The 21651-nt window shown below is 36.7% G+C and overlaps 1 long non-coding RNA gene across 1 annotated transcript in view; it reads left to right on the forward strand.

The window, feature by feature from the left end:
• Nucleotides 1-20570, forward strand: part of LOC149782938 (uncharacterized) — a 34849-nt gene extending 14279 nt beyond the window's left edge. Inside the window, exons 2-3 of the long non-coding RNA XR_016414477.1 lie at nucleotides 6933-7021; nucleotides 20200-20570. This is a non-coding gene — a long non-coding RNA (uncharacterized LOC149782938). The remainder of the gene's footprint in view (nucleotides 1-6932; nucleotides 7022-20199) is intronic.
• The last annotated feature ends 1081 nt before the right edge of the window (nucleotides 20571-21651 follow it).

Below are 21651 nucleotides of genomic sequence, written 5' to 3' on the forward strand. Positions count from 1 at the left end.
ACCGTTGCGGTCCTTTGTTGCCTCGTCGAACTTCGTATATATGAGCGCCGCAATATTCACCTCTGCAAGATTTATCACATGATTTTGTTGATCCAACTATTATCCATGAACATTGATTCATTATAATTTAAACATTTGTCTAAAATATAATAATGGATTTATTTGATCTTGATGAGGCAGAATATATAATTCCTGAAGTAGATCGTGCAAAGAAGGAATTTTTTGATGATGGAGCGATTCATACTTGGTCGACGTGGAAAACTAACTTTATTGATGCTACGATGAATCTAGAGCGAGCAAAGAAGATAATCGAGCATATAAAATCTGAACACAAAGATGAGCGATTTATATTTGGAATAAAATTTATTGCACAAATGCCGGATGATACTTGGATTATTCGTGATAAACGAGATCCGGTACGCGGCAGTAAGAAAAACGTCGTTCTTGATAAAAATTCAAAACCAGGATTGTTATTGGGAATTGATGGTCCTTATTACGCTAGAGCGTATCCATCTAGTGCTGTAGTTTATGGAATTTATCGGTTGAATAATAATCCTGATGCGAAAAATTTACCAGCGATGAAAGAATCACCGATGATAAATTGCGTTGCTGAGCGCGTCATCGAGCACATGAGAAATACTCGTCGCGGATCCGGTCTGACCCAATTGAGATTGGATAAAATTAATTCATGGGCAAAGACAGTTGCTGATGGCGCATCGATTGATGATGTTGCTGCGCTGAGCAAGAAACTTAAATTTCCTATTACGGTTAAAACGCTATCGGGTGAAATATTATATTCTTCACCATATAGTTCTCGAGGAACACCAATCGAAATCGTTGATCACAATTCACATGCGTGGTCGCAGTCAGTGATGATATTCCCGAAGGATCGTGTTGTTAAATTCTATCCCGCGGAATCTTCCACGGATGGCGCTGATGCAATGTTCCGATATATCAAATTATTAGCCGCATCTGATCCAATATCGGTTTGGTTATTCTCAAGCGAAGAAAGATATGATCAATTTATCTTGCCACGCGGAGATATTTACCGTGATGAAATATTACATGAATCGATGAAAAATATCGCGGAGAAGTATTCGTCAAATCCAGATCAGTTATTAACGAACTGCTTTACCATTCCGTCTGTTGCCGCTCACGCTGCGAGAGAGAGAAATTCGTGGAAACCCACGAAGAATGAATTTCTTAATGATATTCAACTTAGCTGTATCGAATATGGTCACGGAGGATTGTGGAATACCAAATATTATTTCGAAGATATGATTTCAGTTGATATGAGCGCGTGCTATCCTGGAAGTTTCCTTGGATATGGTGATTGTGCGGATTACTTTGCTAAATTCGGCCATCCTACCAACGAGATGACAAGAGTGGCAATTAACGGACCATTACCCGATTTTGTTATGACAGGATTCGCTCATGTTACTTCGTTCGAACTTGCTGAGAATTTGCATAGGATTTGCTATATTTGGTTTGGTCGGCATTTATCTCAACGAAGATGGGTCCCTACGGTATTGTTGAGATATATGTTGGATTCGTCGATGTTAATATCATTGACGGTAAGTGAAGCAATTATATCGTATAGGAAACAAACTGAAGTGTGGTTACCCACGGACTGTGAAAACGCGAAAGATATTGGAAGAAAAATAATTGGTAAATTTACTCAAGGAGGATCAGTTGATCATAAACATCGCCATGCTAGATTATTCATCAATGACGCTGAAATGGATTTTATTATTGCCGATACGGTGTCAAGAGGAATATTTTGCAACAGAGAAAATATTATTATTGATGGAGAAAAATTAGGTACCGTGATTACTTATCTCGATGGAGAATCAGCGCAGTATACTCATCTAAGATCATCGATGCTCGCTTATGTGAGTATTAATTTATTGTCGATGATAAATAAATTTGCCGATATCGCGGTAAGAGTTGCAACGGATTCATTTTATATCGATAAGAAATATCAGTGTAGGTTGGAAAATTTAATCACTAATGATTCATGGGGAACTTGGAGAATAAAGAATGAGGATATTCTAGATTATTGTGAAGACGCTGATGTAGAAGATTGCGATAAGTTTCATAAAGACCAATGCGATGAAGTATCAGCAGCATCATCTGCGTTTGATCCGATTTCACGAAACAAATTCGTTTATCTGAATGGTCCTGGCGGTAGTGGTAAAACCACACGAGCGATAAACTTATTTTCAAACTCTGATATGATAGTGTTAACTCCAACTCACAGGTTAGCAAGAGAAATAAAGCAGCGTGGCGTTAGTTCTTGCACGTATCACAGTTATTTCAAGTACAGTGGTGGATTATGGGATCCGGCTCGAATGGGAAACAAATATATCAACAAGATTATAGTATTTGATGAAATTTGCACAGTAAATTTAGTTATACTAAAATCATTCCTAAGTTGGTTGGAAGAAAAAAATACTGCAGTGATAATGTGCGGAGATCATGGTCAACCTGATCCTATTGATGGTGAATCTCCTCATAGATGGCTCAGAAACTTTGTGGATTATTATGAAGAGATTGATGCCGATTATAGATCTAATGATAATTTACTAACTGAGTTTAAAAAAATGATTCGATTGCAACCTAATAAGTTTCAATGTGATGTGATGAGAAAAATAATTGACGAGACTTCGATGGATAATTTTCTATCCTTGTGGCGTCCAGATCATTTGATTGTGGCTAGCAGAAAAATTGTTCGTGATAATATTCAGGAAATATTATTCAAACTTCATTATGAGAAATTTCCAACGTTGCCGGTACCATTATGCTATAGGCCAGCTGATACTAGAAAACAAAATATTAATGTTACTTTGCCGTGCGGAGAAGAAAAAATAATGGTTTTGAACGATATTATTTTCGTTGATATTAATCTTGTCAATGATGCGATAAGCGCAGAAAGATCGCCGTGGAAACTCGGATATGCAGCAACGATTCACTCGTCACAGGGATTAACAGTAGATGGTCAAATCTGGATTGTCGATGATAGAATTTCCTGGTCAAATTTAGTTTATCTAGCCGTGTCTCGAGTAAGAAAATTATCTCAGTTAGGTAGGATTAGATTTCACATTAACGAAGATGGCGGTAATTGAGTATCTCTTGGAATTACTTGTAGTTCTTCTTTGGTAAATCCTCGTTGCGGTGCCAATGAATCTAGAAAATAAATTGCTGGTCTTCCTGATGATCTTGTTACGGCCGATATTTTATGCGTTGTAACGCTCCAGTTTGGATCGGTTGCTCTTTTTCTTCCTCCCTCGGCTTCTCCTTCTTTATATAAATATCTAACCGTGACACTACCTAACACCGGCGAAATTATTGAACTTCGCTTTAGTGGTATATTTGGTTTTGTAATTGCAATTGCGGGTTTCATTGATATTGTTCGTGTTACTTCGTTATTTAGTGCGTTAATCACGTGAGGTAATCTTGTTACCCAATCGTGAGATCGTTTATCTTGGATAAATTCGCGCGCGTACTGATATCCGAATAATCGTTCTGCAAGAGTTTTATTGAATCTCTCAACGATAGCTTGATTGTGATGAACACCTACAATACCGCGACGGATTTTAACATTATTCTTTTTCATCAGTGAAGTAACCGCGCCAAGAAATTCTCGACCTGGATCAACCTGGAGAAGCTTCGGCCATGTTAATGGAGATCGTGAATAAATTTCGCTAAACGCCTTAGCAATATCTGTTGCTGTTTTATTCGATAACGGTTCCGCTTCTTTGTACCTACTTGCAATATCAACAACCGTCAGAACATATTTGTATATAACTCCGTCAACGGTATCGTAAGGAAGAAACATTAAGTCGGCCTGATGAACTTCATTAGGGACGCTGACAGAGAAACTCGCATATGGTATTTTCTTAGGCGGAGGAAGATAAATTTGCCAAACAGCTTGCTTTGATAACCATGATGCAGCGGTGGAGTGTTTTACTTTTGCGGCCTTGGCAAGTTTGGCAATTGCTGATTTTCCTTTCCAAAATCCTCGCGGAGAATAATATATTTGCTCCATTATAAATTAACCAGCACCTAGGACTAATTTACCTTTCATCGCTCCTTTTATCAACCAGGTTGCCAATTTTTCTTTGAATTTTTTATTAGGTACTGCGTCTATTGCGTGAATTAGCTTCACATCAGCGAGATGTCGTTGTTCTAAATCTCCACTGCGATATGCGAGATCGTGATAGTAGCATGCGTTATCAATAGCATTTACTGGTTCTTCACCAGGATTTGGTTGATTATTATTATTAAGTCTTATATCTAGCCTTGTACCAGGTCCGCAATAGTTGTATCCTGGCAGATGTTTCTCTCCGGGATATTTCGCCCAAGGCAATCCTGGCAGATTTGTTAAGGAGGCGGTAATATCTCCTCCGGTTCTTCTATCTTTTTTTTAACGAATCTATATTTGATTGTACCACAAACCGCACATTCACCTTTGATAGCATTCCTGTTGTTGCGTGTAACGACTTCGATTGGATTTATCGTAGCAGTTCGAGTGCGACACTTAACACAATATGAATCCATAATATTCTAATAACATGAATGTAATTGATTTTTCAGCCACGAAAAAACGCGAGCAAGTGAAACACACTTCAGCATTACCAAATTCGATAAGAATGATAATTATTGGACCGTCGGGATCTGGAAAAACTCAGTTATTGCTAAATTTGATAATGAGATGGCTAAAATGGGATAAATTATATTTGGTTGCGCCATCCGTTGATGATCAGCGATGTTATCAAGTACTAAAGGAATTTAGCGATAATACTGAGGATGGCACAATAGAATTTATAACGGATATCAATGAGGCTCCATCAGTGGAAAGTTTAGACGGCGATACTAATAATCTTGTTGTTTTCGACGATGTGATGCTGGATAAGCAAACTAATCCGGCTAGGATATTCTCGCGTGGCCGACACAAGAACACCGATGTGATTTACGTGACGCAGCGATATACACAAATTCCGAAGGTAATTAGAGATAATTGTAATATTTTATCAGTTTTCAATGGCGTTGATACTCACACGCTAAGAAATATTCATCAAACTTGGTGTAACGGCGATATGGATATAAATAAGTTTAAAAATTTCTTTAGTCACGCTCAAGCGACTCCGCACGGATTTGTCACGATTAATCTTCATGATCCGCGTAGTAGGTATCGAGTCGGTCTTGATCAAATTTACTCATAAAATTGCAACCGGAATTTGCAATCACAAATAAATTTTACAATACCCCCCCCCAAAAAAAGCTGCCTTTTTTTTATGTCTGAAAATGCATCTTGGGGGGAAATTTTGCGGATTAATTTGCGCAGGAGGCGTTATTTCTGCTTTCTGAGGCTTCTACGGAGAAATGTTTGGTGAGAGGCTTAAATTTATCTGAGCCACCTGGTCTGTACACCCTCCCTGCTGCTATATATATATATATATATATATATATATATATTATAAAATAAACAACACCAACACGTAGAATGTGTGACCGGTTTCGCTTTAATGCTTCATCAGACTGAATTCAAACTGAATTCAATATCATTGCTTACGTCATTAAATATGTTGTTTCTAAGTGATCAATGAAATAAACAATGATATAAACAAGATGACGTCATAGCTACATTTTTAACGTAATTATCTAATACTTTAACGAATAATTTACATGGAGATGTGCATATGCAGCAAAGATTAATGATATCTTAATACATAAATATATATATAAAACTGGATCTTAAAGATACATATATCTCTACTGATAACTATATATATACAATTTATTAACAAATAGAGATAAACAGTTTTAGTAATATTTGTATTATGTATAATACACGCTTATTAGAAGTAAATAAAAAATATATTAAAAACAAAAAAAAAAAAAAAGAAAATTACAAAAACAAAAAAAAAAAAATTACAAAGATAAATGTATACAACATATATACCAGTATAATCTTTATAGCTGTTAAAGTGATATTCAGAACTCAATTTATTTAATAAAAATATAATAAAAAAATATGGTGTGCATTACGGTTACTATCAAGTATTTTATAAATAATTAATCATATTATATTGATAATTAATTACAATTAATTTCATTTTTAAAGAATTAGTAAACTTATTTTTATGTTATTAGATTATACTTTTACCAATTAAGATTTTCTGCAAAGTAAAATAATATGAAATATTCATATCTAATTGTAAACAGGGGACATAATTCAGAAAAAAAAAAAAATTACTAAATGTCATATAGTGTTTTTGAATTTAGACCTTTTGGATATACCGTATTAAGACGGTGAATCCAATAGGTTTCCTTTAGTAGACGTTCCATTTCAGAATCAGCTAAAGGAAACCTATTGGATTCACCGTCTTAATACGGTATATCCAAAAGGTCTAAATTCAAAAACACTATATGACATTTAGTAATTTTTTTTTTTCTGAATAAGTTTACTAATTCTTTAAAAATGAAATTGAATTGTAATTAATTATCAATATAATAGGATTAATTATTTATAAAATACTTGATAGTAACCGTAATGCACACCATATTTTTTTATTATATTTTTATTAAATAAATTGAGTTCTGAATACCACTTTAACAGCTATAAAGATTATACTGGTATATATGTTGTATACATTTATCTTCGTAATTTTTTTTTTTTTTTGTTTTTGTAATTTTTTTTTTTTTTTTTTTGTTTTTAATATATTTTCTTTACTTCTAATAAGCGTGTATTATACATAATACAAATATTACTAAAACTGTTTATCTCTATTTGTTAATAAATTATATATATATATATATATATATATATATATATATATATATATATATATATATATATATATATATATATATATATATATATATATATATATATTGCTTACGCTAAGTGCGCAGTTTTTATATTACAGTTGATAATGCAGGATGAGAGCCTATGTTTTCAAAGTGGAATGGGTGCAAACTTGTTGTGCAGAAGAGGAAATTAACCAACAACGAAGCAGTTTGTATAAAATATCACGCCAGAGATATTCATGTTGATAGTACCACTTGGTTGAATATATATATATATATATATATATATATATATATATATATATATATATATATATATATATATATATATATATATATTATGGCCTGAAAGTATTTCAGTCAGTTTCTTGTCATGCTTGAGTAACACGGAAACCTCAGTAATATCACTATTAAAAACACAAATGTCGCCTGTCGTCTGAAATAAATGGGAATATTATCTATCTATCTATCTATCTATCTATCTATCTATCTATGGAGAGAAATAGGTAACTGACGGAGACAGAGCGAGAGACAGATAAACAGCTCTGTATTGGCATCGTTTCTATTGCCCACTAAACACTATCATACTGGAGAAAACATGTGCAAATTAGTTGTTGTTGTTGTGGGGTTTAACGCCATTTTTCAGCACAAGATAGGCTATGTATGGCGGCCAGTATTAATGGTGGAGGAAGAACCCGGGAAAAGAACCACCGACCCACGAGAAGCTACTGGCAAGCTTTCTCACATACCCACATTGGCCGAATCCTAGACTCGAACCCACGCAGAGGTGAGATGGCAGTGATCCGTAACGGAGAGCGCTTTAGACCACTCGGCCACTCGGGGCCCCTGTGCAAATTAGAGATGTTTTTAATGTCCGAATCCTGGGGTTCCAAATATTATGAAAGATTCGATCAGGGACGTCATTTACAATTTTTTACGGGTGGGGGGGGGGGGGCAAAACTTGACGGGCTTGTTAACTTTCGTATATAGACTACAGCAATTTTACAGCACATGCAGAATCGGGGTGGGGGGTGGGATGTCCCCTGCCCCCCCCCCCCCCGCTGTTCCTGGATTGCATGTAGGAAGCAGGAAGAATGCTATGCTATATAAAACACTGGTAAGTGGGAGGAACGAAAATATCAGAACCTATTCTTTTTATGTTTTGTTTCGGAAAACGCTCATGATCTTGCATTAGAATGAAACGATCAATAAATGAGAGAAAACATTCGTTCAAATAAATAAAAAATATCAATGTAATCATTCGTTGATTGAAATTTATATACATGTACTAAGTATTGTATGACTCATTCACCATGGGACGTCTTGACTTTTCCGGATTGCTTATCACAACTTTGCAGCTTTTCTCCAACCGACTAAACAGGTAGGTTGGGTTTCCCTGTGGTCACGCATATATATATATATATATATATATATATATATATATATATATATATATATAGAGAGAGAGAGAGAGAGAGAGAGAGAGAGAGAGAGAGAGAGAGGGTTAACAGTGCTGTTATTTAAAAATTTATTAGGCTGAATTTTAAAGGCAAGAGTAAGCAATAGTCCGGTTCTCGGTGATAGAGTCGTCGCTATAAAGTGTCTAAGCGTTACTCTTGCCTTGGGGTTATGATGCTCTCTACGCATGCGTCAGCAAATAAAGGCGGTTAGTAAAAGCAGCAGGGAGGGCGAACAGAGTCTAATTGGTTCACCTGCATTTCGCCAAAATACAACTTCCTGGGGGATCGCAAAAATCGTAAAAAAAATTGCGATACTCAGTGTAAGACGACTCCGTCGATAACAAATTGGCTTACCTGTTATCGCTGATAGGTTTTTTTTTCTTCGATGCGATTTAAGGAAATACGCGATAAAGTCGGTGACGCGTTGAGAGCGTCGCCCTCCCTGCTGCTCTGAATTAAATTTTTTTTTATCTAACCCGATTCGATACCGTGTTCGAGGATCATGTAAATTTATTGTTACAAATCCGTGCAAAGTTATTTTAGCACGAATGAAGAAATTTTTTAATTTATTTATATCCATATCACCGCTGCACCAAGTTTGATGAATATTTCTCAGTGTATGTGTATCAACTCCGTTAAAGACAGTAAGAATATTACAGTTATCCCTGATCACTTTAGGAATCTGTGTATATCGCTGGGTTACATAAATTATATATGTGTTTTTGTGTCTGCCTCGTGAAAATATTCTGGCAGGGTTTGATTGCTTGTCCAGCATAATATCATCGTACACAACTAAATTATTAATTGACCCATCAATATCATCAATACTTGGTGCTTCATTAATGTCAGTTATAAATTCAACAACATCATCTCCGCTCTCATTTAACAATTTTGCTCTTTCATTATAATCTTTTATCACATCATAACAACGCTGATCGTCTACAGATGGTGCTACCAGATATAATTTATCCCATTTCATCCATTTCATTATTAAATTAAGTAGCAACTGCGTTTTACCACTTCCAGATGGGCCTATAATAATCATACGAACAGAATTTGGTAGCGCTGCGTGATGCTTAACTGGTTCGCGTCGGGCGGTTGAATGATCTCCGAGCTCCACAAACAATCTGATGGTTGTATTATTGTCCTTGTAGGAAGCCTCAGAATGACGATATGAGACACAAAAAAATGGAGCAAGTCTCATATTTACTAAAAAATATAATCAATCATGAGAGTTGCTCCAAATTTTACTGTCAGAATTACAATCTGAGACCTGTATTATTGTCATTGTAGGAACCTTCAGAATTACAATCTGAGAGAAAAAAATGGAGCAAGTCTCATATTTACTGAAATATATAATCAACTATGAGAGTTGCTCCAAACTTTACCGTCAGATTGACGATCTGAGGGCTGTATTATTGTCATTGTAGGAACCCTCAGAATAACGATCTGAGAGAAAAAAATGGAGCAAGTCTCATATTTACTAAAAAATATAATCAATCATGAGGGTTGCTCCACTTTTTACTGTCAGATTAACGATTTGAGGGTTGTATGTAGAAACCTTCAGATTGAAATTATTTAGTTTTTTCTTGACGCTGTTGTACAAACTCCTCGATGGTCGGTATTGGTTTGTTTGTTCTAGTGCAGTATTCAACCATGGATCGATATCTTGGACCACCACAGTCTGTACAAAGTCGAAATTTACCTCGAACGCCCTTATTACACACTACACAAGGTTTCGGCCCATCTAATTTTGATTTTTTTGCAAATATCGCATGAAGACCGCATAATTTCCCACAGCTGTTCTTTCCACATGGATTTGATGATCCCTGAGGCAGCCAGCTACATTTGTTTACAGCCAAGCGCGGCATTATATACTATCTTGTATTTTATATTCAATTAATATGGGGTTAAAATATCGATCCAAGCCTTGTATTATTACCGTTGTAGGAAACCTCAGAACGACGATCTGAGAGAAAAGGTGTGGAAACTATCAGAATCACTATAAAAATAAAAATTATTATCGATTCTGCTAGTTTCCACAAACAGATGCAGGGGTTAAAATATCGATCCAAGCCTTGTATTATTACCGTTGTAGGAAACCTTGGATGAAAAGATCTCAAACTATTTGGTTTTTTCCTGACGTTGTTGCAGAAACTCTTCAACGGTCGGGATTGGTTTGTTTTTTCTAGCGCAGTAATCGATAAGTGATCGATATCTCGGTCCACCACAATCAGAACAGAGTTGATACTTGCTCCGGACACCCTTATTACACACTACACAGGGTTTAGGTCCTGCGGATTTATTTTTTCTTGAGGAAATCATATGAATCCTGCAGAATTCCGTGTATGAATTTCTTCCACATGGAACTGGTGATCACTGTGGAAGCCATTTGCACTTGTTTGTGGCAAACAGCGAAGTCGGCATTATATAAATTTATATCAATTAAATTTTAAATAGTAATTAGACTTTTGAATGCATATTGTATATGGACTTTAACATTGACATAATAGATCCAAGACAGTATGTGCTGGATATCCCAATCCGACACTCAGAAACAGTCGAGTATGTATTTGATAACAGTCCTGACGATCAACTCATCGACAATGCCAAGACTGATTTATTTTATCTGCGCGAGTATTACTCCAGATATCTTGGTTCGATACTTGATGTTGTTTATTTTGATCGAAAATGTGACGCTATCAATGTTTTTACCGTGCGAAGTTACAACGGTAGCAAATACATGTTACCGGGCATCATTGTGCAGCATTTTGACAAATTCTACGTGTTTGTGTCTGATAGTGATTTTAACTTGATTTCATCTGCATTTGCTGGACAATCAGCTGTCACTGAAGTTATTCCTCGACAACGTCAACGTTATCCAGTATTTGATACTGACGCTAAACGAGTTAACACTGATAACGTAACTGAGTATTTCTCAGAATTGTGCAATGTCGCGAGCGATGAAATAATATTGTTTGAAACGAATAGTGCTTATCATGTGCTTGTCAAATGGATTATAGTTAGTTTTGACGAACATGATGAGTTGATAAATACTGCAGCGGAACAAAATCCTGAGTGGAAAATCGATAAACAAGCTGGACTTCACAGTATCAAACTTTCTGGAACAAAGTCAAACAAACCTTTCTCATGGTGTAAAAAACCTTATGGTGTTTTTACTGCAACGGAATTACTTTCCTGTCCTGTTTCGATTCAATCAATGTGTATTGAGGTTGTCGATGTTGTACTTCCCGCATGTGTATCTGACGATTATCCGAGCAGGATATGATTAAAATCTCCACCGCGCTGACTGGCCAACCTGATCAACTTCTCAGTGTGGTAAATACCAACATGAATAGACTATCAGTATCAAGAAAGCCAGGACACATGTTCAATATTTGTCAACGCAGACATGGATTTAATGAATTTCACGGATACGTGGAAACTAAATGCGACAACTGTCTTGTTTACGTTCACTCGGATTGTTTTATTGTGACATGTCCGCGAGGATCTGGTAAAATAACAATTCCCCGTGAGGATATTGATGATCAAATTGCTGCTGTTTTACAAAAAACATCAACTAATTCTATCATTGATGCCATCGTTGATAAATTACCAGAACAACAACGAGATCCTAAATACATTGAATACTTAATGTCTGCAAGTTATCATCGAAGTGATTATCCTGGAAAATTTCCTGACAGGATTCCGGACTATCGCTATGAAGAACCACCAGCACATGAATCAGGATCAGGTTGTAAAATTGTTCCTGACGGGGACTACATTGATGGATCAGCTTGCGGGATGGGAAAAACAGGCTGCTATGGCATCAATCAAACCAAATCAACCTGCGCTGTGGATATCTTATCGAAAAACTCTTACAGAAAAAATTAAATCCGATTATGGATTCGAATGTTACAGTGATATCGCTGGAGATATTACGTTTAAACCTGATGAATCCCAAAAAATTATCGTCCAAGTTGAATCGTTGACTCGTGTACGGGGAATTCCAAACGTTGTTATCGTAGATGAATATCACGGGATTCGAAGACAATGTTTTTCGTCGGTGACACACAGTCGTTATCGTTGGGAAACTCTTGATCGGTTAATCACATCAGCGCCACGAGTAATTGTTCTTGACGCGGACGTAGACAGTGATGATTTGATGTTATTTCGAGATAAATTGGGACGGTCTGAGATGAAATTTATCATCAATGATTATAAACCCGATCATGATAAAAAATTTATTGTGGAAAAATCCCACAAAGATAATTTAGCTGCGTTGTTGGATTATCTCGCGGGAAAAAATCGTGCTGTGGTATTTACCCACAATAAATCCAACACGAAATTCTCCGTGGAAGGAATTGCATCACAATTACAACAACGAGGATTTCGTACAAAGTATTATCATGCCGAAACCGATCCAGCACAAAAAAGAACGATTTCAGTGATACCAATCACGCGTTCAACGACACTGACGTGGTTGTGTTTAATCACACCCTTGAAGCGGGAGTTAGTATCGTTGATGAGCGATTCAAGTATTTGTTTGTGTTTTCGGAAGAAATAGGTTCTGTCGAGGCCACCAAACAAGCGCTGCATCGCTTCAGATGCGTATCAGCGATACATTATTCTGCAGTGGCTCGGCGTTACAAAAATCTTCCACTGACTCTCAAAGATATCATTGAGGCTATCATCGACAACGAAAAAAATCTGCTTGAACCAGAAAAAAGATTTCATGCTCCCAAACTCGGAGAAATAAATACCCCATACGGGTTTACGTTTATCAGTAACATCCTCGACGAGAACAATTCGAAATGTTATTTCACTCCGAGGTTGATTGCTATGATGAAAAATACTGGTTATGAAATCATCTAGACCATCCCAGATGAGTATGAACTTTGGCTGTCGAAAAAAAAGATCACAGCAACACCTACAGAAATCAAACCCATTGATGAGTTCTTATAAACAACTGTTGAAACCCGACTACAACAAGCTGGAGAAATTGATGTACCGATCGATGATGATTTATCCGAAATTCTACAAAATATCATGCCGGATCACCAAGATGATGATTTGAGATACTACAAATGTGGGATCCTGACGAGCAATTACAACCGTATCAAAAGAAACTAAATTATCTCAACTGGATATTTCAATGTGATATCAGCAAGCTTCCCACAGATAAGATTAAAATCGCGCACAAAAAACAGACAATTACAACGACAACGGGAGCTTGTTATTGTAACGTTTACAGGAGAAAAAATCATGAAACCATTTCGGGGTGATAAAACTTCACCTCGGGAACAAATCAATACGGTGAAAGATTTCTTGGAAATGTTGAATCTTCCTTGGGTGGTTCCTGCGGACTTAACAATGATGTCAGTGATAGTACATCGAGAAGAATTAATAAAACGCGTCGAAAAGATGTTGCGGGATCCATCACAGTTGGAAAAATATAACACGTTAATGAAACATTTCACGACAATCTTTCCCGAAGCGAGAATACAATCAGCAACATTAACCGTAAAGAGTATCATCGAAAAAATTAAATTGGTTTATAAAGGATTCTGTGCGGAGTTAAAACCAGATAATCACAGAAATGCAGATCGAAGTGATTATACACTGTATTATCCTGAGTGGCCAATTCCTGATTGTTTCAACAATACCACTTGGAAAAACACTTTACTGTCTGAAAGTGATATTATCGCAACAGATGATCATACAACATGGTTAAAGTTTCATATTTGGTGTGTTAATGGTTGGTTTAGTTGATATGATTTTTTAAAAAATGTTAGTTTTTTTCCAGAGTTTGTTACAGCAACCCTTAGATTGTTATTTCAAACCCTATATCTGTTTGTGGAAACTAGCAGAATCAATAATAATTTTTATTTTTATTGTGATTCTGATACTTTCCACACTTTTTCTCTCAGATTGTCGATCTGAGGCTTCCTACAATGACACTATCTTCTGGTTTCAGATGCCACTGAATCTGTAATCCACGACCTGCTAAAATCCAATTTTAAATTCTACCTTTTAAATTATAATGGTTGATCCAGCAATGATTCACGGCAAAGTTATCGTTCCAGATGCTCGGATTGCTGTTGTAAAAACCATCGGAGATCATGCTGTTTGTTTGATTCACGACCGTTTCGAAAGAGGTTTTTCGCAGAAACAATCAGTGAGAGATCCAACCCGAGATGAAATTGCTCGGCAGCGATTGCAACGAAAATACTCGCTGAGACAGTCCAATCAGAACCAACAATCCTTATTTACACTTATCACAACCACATTCTGTGATGTCAGATTCCACTGTCACACCGACAGGATCATAAAAATTAACCCACACAACCGACCCTGACCCAGCGAAGCACATACTTGGAGTTACACTTGGGTTGCAAATTCGCCTTTGAAACTCTTTGTGGAATTCCAGCGCGATCTTCATTAACGAACACGCGGTTAAGTCCGGAGAATTCACTCCGATAATCGGAACAATTTCTCCGTTCCTGACCGTGAAAGTCATCATTGCTCCCTGCGGTAACAGCCAGTGACTGATGTTGTTGTGATCGTCAATAATCATCTTGTCGCGAAAATAATCATCATGAAGCAACTTCAACGCGATAATATCGTTAGTCATATATCTCTTCCCTTGCAGATTAATTTTAGTTGATCGTCATATTTCCGCTCCAACTCTGCGATCTCTCTCCGTTGTTGTTGCAACTGTTCTCGTTCTTGTTTATCACGGAGTTTTCGTCGTTGTTGTCGTTGTTCGCTCTGTATTTCGTATTGCTGTTGTTGCAGTTGTTGGTAAGATTTTATGTTATTTTCCAGGACCAGCATCGCTTCATTTACTTCCCGGTTTTTATAGTCAATGAAATCCAAAACATTTTCCTGGGTTGCTCGACTCAGTATTGAATTCTCATCGGTGAGTTTTTGTATCCGTCGCTGGTAATCGATTATAATTTCTCCGCACTGTGTGTGTGTCTGTTTCAGCTCGGATAATTCCGCGTTAGATTTTTCCAGATTGGAATTTTTCTTTATCAGATCGGAATTTCTCTTTATCAGATCGGAATTTTCATGTCGCAGTCGTGTTTGTATCCGCTCGAGATCAGTCACTCGATATTCCGACTGTGTTAAATGCGCTTCTAACGATTTAACACGAGCTTGAAGCGCTATCTCTGTAGCAGTTGCAGGTGGAATTGTGACAGATTTGACTTTTACAGGCGCGACTTTCTCAGGTGAAATCGCAGATTTCGGTATAATCTCAGATTTTGAAATCTTCGGGACAGATTTGACTTTTACAGGTGCATCTGCAGGTGCATCAAGAATAAATTCTTCCTCAGGTTTTTCAGGTGTTTCAGATTTCTCAGCTGCTGCTGTTAGCGCCTTAACAACCGCAGTTTTCTTCGCTGTGTCATATTTCTTCCAGATATCGTAAATGCGGTTATATCCAATTTTGTACAACGATGCGATTTCAGAAACCGAATTAACATTTCTCATCTTGATTATACTCACAATATCATCTTGGGATAACACAATCGTCTTTGGCATTTCTATACAAACCGCACTGGCAGAAGTAAAAGTCTGATTTTTACCCTAGTCCGATTCGCAATATCATCTTGGGATAACACAATCGTCTTTGGCATTTCTATACAAACCGCACTGGCAGAAATAAAAGTCTGATTTTTACCCTAGTCCGATTCGCAATATCATCTTGGGATAACACAATCGTCTTTGGCATTTCTATACAAACCGCACTGGCAGAAGTAAAAGTCTGATTTTTACCCTAGTCCGATTCGCAATATCATCTTGGGATAACACAATCGTCTTTGGCATTTCTATACAAACCGCACTGGCAGAAATAAAAGTCTGATTTTTACCCTAGTCCGATTCGCAATATCATCTTGGGATAACACAATCGTCTTTGGCATTTCTATACAAACCGCACTGGCAGAAGTAAAAGTCTGATTTTTACCCTAGTCCGATTCGCAATATCATCTTGGGATAACACAATCGTCTTTGGCATTTCTATACAAACCGCACTGGCAGAAATAAAAGTCTGATTTTTACCCTAGTCCGATTCGCAATATCATCTTGGGATAACACAATCGTCTTTGGCATTTCTATACAAACCGCACTGGCAGAAGTAAAAGTCTGATTTTTACCCTAGTCCGATTCGCAATATCATCTTGGGATAACACAATCGTCTTTGGCATTTCTATACAAACCGCACTGGCAGAAATAAAAGTCTGATTTATACCCTAGTCCGATTTGCAATATTTTCCACAATAATTATCTGTCAGGGAATTCTGTCAGATTCCTCAATTCTGAAAGGCAATTACCCCAGCATGGTAAACAAAATCATCCATGTTGCTGATTCCGAAAGGCAATTACACCAGCATGATAAACAAAATCATCCATATTGCTGATTCCGAAAGGCAATTACACCAGCATGGTAAACAAAAATCAACAATTTTCCATGAAACATAAAATTATTTATAATAATATTATTTTTATCTGTCAGTGAATTTTTATTGATTTGCACGAGCAGAATGAAAAAAACTGTCCGATTTCGTGCAAAAAGAGGGTATTTTACCCTCACGAAATCAACAAAAATCGTCCGATTTCATTGCAAAAACAGGGTAATATACCTGAAAAATCAACGAAAAATCAGCATTTTCCAGGAATAAAAAATCTCCTTAATAACACATTGACAGGGATTTGATTCCACAAACGCACCTGTCAAACTGTTTAAGCAAGAAGTAACAACAACAACAACAAGAAAAACATTTCATCGTTACTACTACAGCGATGCTGTTATTTGTTGCATCTACAACTTGCACAGATCAACCTTGCAGGTTTGTGAAACTAAACACTTCACCGTCACAATATTTTTTGTGTGACAAAAGTTTTTTTATTATCAAAATATATTGCTGCTTTTTATTTTTATTATTATTATTATTTTCAAACTCGCGTTTGACATTGTGCAAATGCAGAGCAAAGATTTAGTGTGCAAATTTGCCTAGTGCTTTATCTCCCTTTCTTAATATTGCGTTTATGTGTCAGAGATATTTGTAGAATGAACCAATCAAGTACTAACGTAGAATTGTATCGATTGTACAGTCATTTAACGTGAACATGACGAAGGCCGGATCCAGTCAAGTGCTGGAGGTGGGTGAGTCCAAAATTTAAAAAGGGCCCTGACTTTTCCCGAAAGGGCTGCAAGGAAACCATGGGAACCTCACCCAACCCAATCCCGATACGACCCTACCATCATTCAGAAAACATTGTAAAATTGCTGTAGCCTATATACGAAAACTAACAAGCCCGTCAAGTTTTGCCCTCCCCCCAATCAAGTTCCGCCCAATCAAGTCCCCCCCCCCCCCCAACTTCCCTGTGTGCTCTCATATTGCATGAGATCTGCCTGGAATTTTAATCATTATGGAAAATTCCTCTCGTGTATATAAGTGCCAACGTTCTGCAGAGAAACTGACTGAGTTGACCTTTAATACTAGCTATCAAGGGTTGGACTCCAGTGGCACCCGCAACATGTTGCAATAAATTGCATACGGAACCTATACCAAATATAACTCTCGTAGGTTGTTCAGGGCCGTATCATGACAAGTGTGTATGTTGGGGTGGGTGGTTCCAAAATCGCAAAAGGGCTCTGACTTTCCTTGAAACGGCACTAAAGCAAAAGTCCGTGTGTCGCTTTACCGAAAGTGTGCATGATATCCAATAAACGCACGCAAGAATAGAACGATGGTCAAATTTCGAATGACAAGTGACTACTTTTTGGGTGTACTTTTTTAAAGGGGGGTAGGGTTTCCGGAAACGTCGACATCCCCACCCTCCGTTTCCGATCCAGTACTGATGACAGATATTTTGTAGTTATCACTAATCGTGATTAAATAAAGAAAGGGGCTATTGTTTTCTTTTCTTTAAATTTCTCAACGAGATGCAGAAAACCGGTTTTTTTTTTTAGATAATACTGTGTCAAGCCGTAAATTATTATGATGAACCACCCGATTAGTACCTATTGCTGATTCAATTTTTCCCATGCATACTTCAAGCAATCAAATCAACACAAATGATTTTAAACATTTAAAATGAATTTAGACATATTATTTTAGGCAAAAATCGGGCTTTGGGGTAGGGTGAGGGAGCGACCGAGAGATTGGTTGACTGAGTACATAAATCTAAACTGCAGACACATATCAATAAGCTTTTGCATCCTAACTTTATGATGAAAAAACTCAGAGCGGAAAATATCAAGCAAGCTATGGCATAATATTATGCTAAGAAATAATGGGTTACGTTTAAAAGGGAAGGACCTCGTCTACCATTTCTAAGAACTGCAGTTTATTGTTGAGGTGTTATGGTTGATAATTTTAAGTAAAATATATGGATCTGTTGTATTTATTTCCTGAACGTGACTTATATAACTATAATAGTTAGGCGATACACTGTAACCATGCTTCTACGCTGAATGCACAAACTTTTCATAATTTTATTTCTAACAATTGTCATCATTTGCTTGCTTTATGTTTTTTTCTCAATCAATGACCGTAGGTTGTAATGATGCAAAATTGTGTAGATAATTTCACAGTACATTCTAACGTGGTCAGCGTGATATGTAATCATTAAGTTTGACATATGGGCTAGACTCGCAATAAATTCTGACTGCAAGCGCTGGAATATGCTCCGTTTGGGGCATGAACTGAATTTTACTTAGAGTCAGTTCGATAACGGTCAGACAGATGAAAGGCGCCAATGCTAACGTTCGGTTAATAGCAAAAATTGACAGAGTTGAGACAAACTAGTGTAAAAATTTTGGGAATCTTGGGCCATCTGAAACAGGTGTCATAGAAAGGTATTTTCCAGAATAGTTATTAATAGAGTTGGACTAGAGAAGATTATTCTGACTTTGATGGGAGTGTTAACATTTTTTTAGTGGTTAAAGAAAGTAATCCTGACTGGCAAAACTAAACGAAGGAGTATGTATTCCCAAACGTAATTCAACGTTTTAAGGAATTCCCCTCGCAAAATCAGCAAAAGTTCTGATTCTGAGGAAGCGAGAACTTAACTTTGAGGACAATTAATAAGTAATTTTTTTCCTTAAATAAATAGTACAAAAAACGTGGGCCTGGAAAAAAATTGAGAGACTCGGAACCAGAGAAGAAACAGAGGGAATTCTCTGATAATAAGCGCGCGACGGTTTTGTTTATTGATGTAAGCTTGTAATTATTTGCCGAATTATTCGTTTATAGTCATGCTTAAATTTTCCTTGAGATCAAAACTTAATTGTTTGCATGAATTTTGTCTCCAATGTTATATAACTCGTGGATTATATGAATTTGTTCGAATTACCTCGTTCAGATATAATATAAATCACGTACATGTATTTTAGGAATTTCATGCATCCCTTCTGATACGAATTGTGAGAAGTAAATTATCTTAAATGATTTGTATCATGTAGGCTGAGGTTTTCTATAAAAAAAAAATATTTGTCAGTGAATAGATAATCAGCAAAGGAATGTAGTTAGGACAAGGAATGAAGTCCATTAATCTGTTTTTGTAATTATGCTGTGAAATTTTTTCCCATCGACATTCGTTGGTGTTAGCATTAATAACGTGTGTCGACAGACATAATTTATCTTGTAATTTATAGTCACAGCGGGGTGTAATGATTTATCTAGGAGGAATAATTAAGTAATGGTTCTAGCAGGAATGCGAGGAGCAGCTAGAAAAGACAAAATTTAGAGCAACAGGGTTCTGAATGTGTATTACGTTGCGAACTGACCATAACTTAATTCTCTTAAATTGCGATAAACGATATCTGACGCTGAAAGAGTGTGAATATTATTTGATTCCAGGAGAAGAAAGCACCTGACACGTATTTAGATTGGGTATTATATTTTATTTGAAGGGTATAGCTCCATAGATGTACTGCACCGTGGAAAAGACCACAGTCTACAACCAAGACGGTTGATGACCCAAAGCCTCCACACACACACAGAGAGAGAGAGAGAGAGAGAGAGAGAGAGGGCAACGGTGACCTATCACCAACAGTAATTTGGAACAAACCGGAAGCAGTCAGGTGATACTGACATGCCGGCAATTTGAGTTAGATTGATCACTTGATTATATGGTGATATTTGTTTTTTTTTTCTGTAACAGAATGGCTGATTGAATTTTTAATCAATTTGTAACTCTTTGTCTAAGAGAAAATGAATCATTCAAATGTCATCTTTAATATCATTTTGTTTATGTAATTGATTAAACTGTTACATTTTACATAAGGGGACTCTTGTTGTTCTATTTTATAGATCTGCTCAGATCTCTGTTATTCCAGCCATTAATTTCATATTTTATTTCATTGTTTACTCGATCCGGGCAATAACACCGTGCTCGATCACCACAAAGAAACGATAACCGAAAAACGTAATGAGTGGGGATCTCACATCATCACTACAGTCTGACATAGGTGATCCATTACTTTTTCATTTATTAAACTTCCATTGGATCGCTGTTCATTTGCAAATTCGCTGGACTAGAATCTATCTCTATATTAGCAAGTACGTTGTTTTATATGTCACTTCCGCATACATATAGGGCAGGTAATATTTGTAAGGGTTAAATTTACAAACTGATTTATTCGTAAAGGATGGAATAACAACGTATAATAACAACAAGATATGGTGTTCTAATGTATGAAAGAAAAACATGTTTTAAAAAAGGTTTTCCATATTTGACCTTTAAGGATCACATTTATTCTTCTTTTAAATCCTAGCTTTTTCCATTGAGTTTTCGTAGCTTATGGAATTTGAATCTTCTCGATCGTGCCGATCAGTATACCTGCTGGACATAAGGCAGAGTAGACAACTCTCGTCGCTCTATGTTTTATGCAAGGAAAGGTTAAATGCTCAAAACTGAGGAGATTGATGAAATTAGTAGCTTCCACCCAGACCTCACGCGTGAGTATCATTCACAACTTCTCGGTCCGATCTTACGAATCCTATATTAAATGCATGTCAGTAGATGCCATTCAGACCACATTGTAATTTCTTGGTAAAGCATACAGTCAAGCCAGTTGTCGAAAGAGCCGATATTGTTTGAATAGTTTGCGGTTTCTGTTTTCCGCCGAGAAATATTCGGCAAAGAAAATGTATGATTTTTCTGTAAATCACTGCGACGACATACGTCCAGGACATATTTTTGTCTCGCCGCAAATTTAAAGGTTGTAGAATGGCGTATCTCTATGAGAGGTGAACTCAACATATGCCAGAGATATCAAGGAGACAGACAAAAGTTGACTTGACATTTCCAGGTCATTGTCAGACGTTGTAATCTACGCTGTGACATCATTTCCAAGTTATTC

Source organism: Sinohyriopsis cumingii, chromosome 15 (assembly GCF_028554795.1).
Source record: "Sinohyriopsis cumingii isolate HCF-2022 chromosome 15, ASM2855479v2, whole genome shotgun sequence".
Classification (NCBI taxonomy): Eukaryota; Metazoa; Mollusca; class Bivalvia; order Unionida; family Unionidae; genus Sinohyriopsis; species Sinohyriopsis cumingii.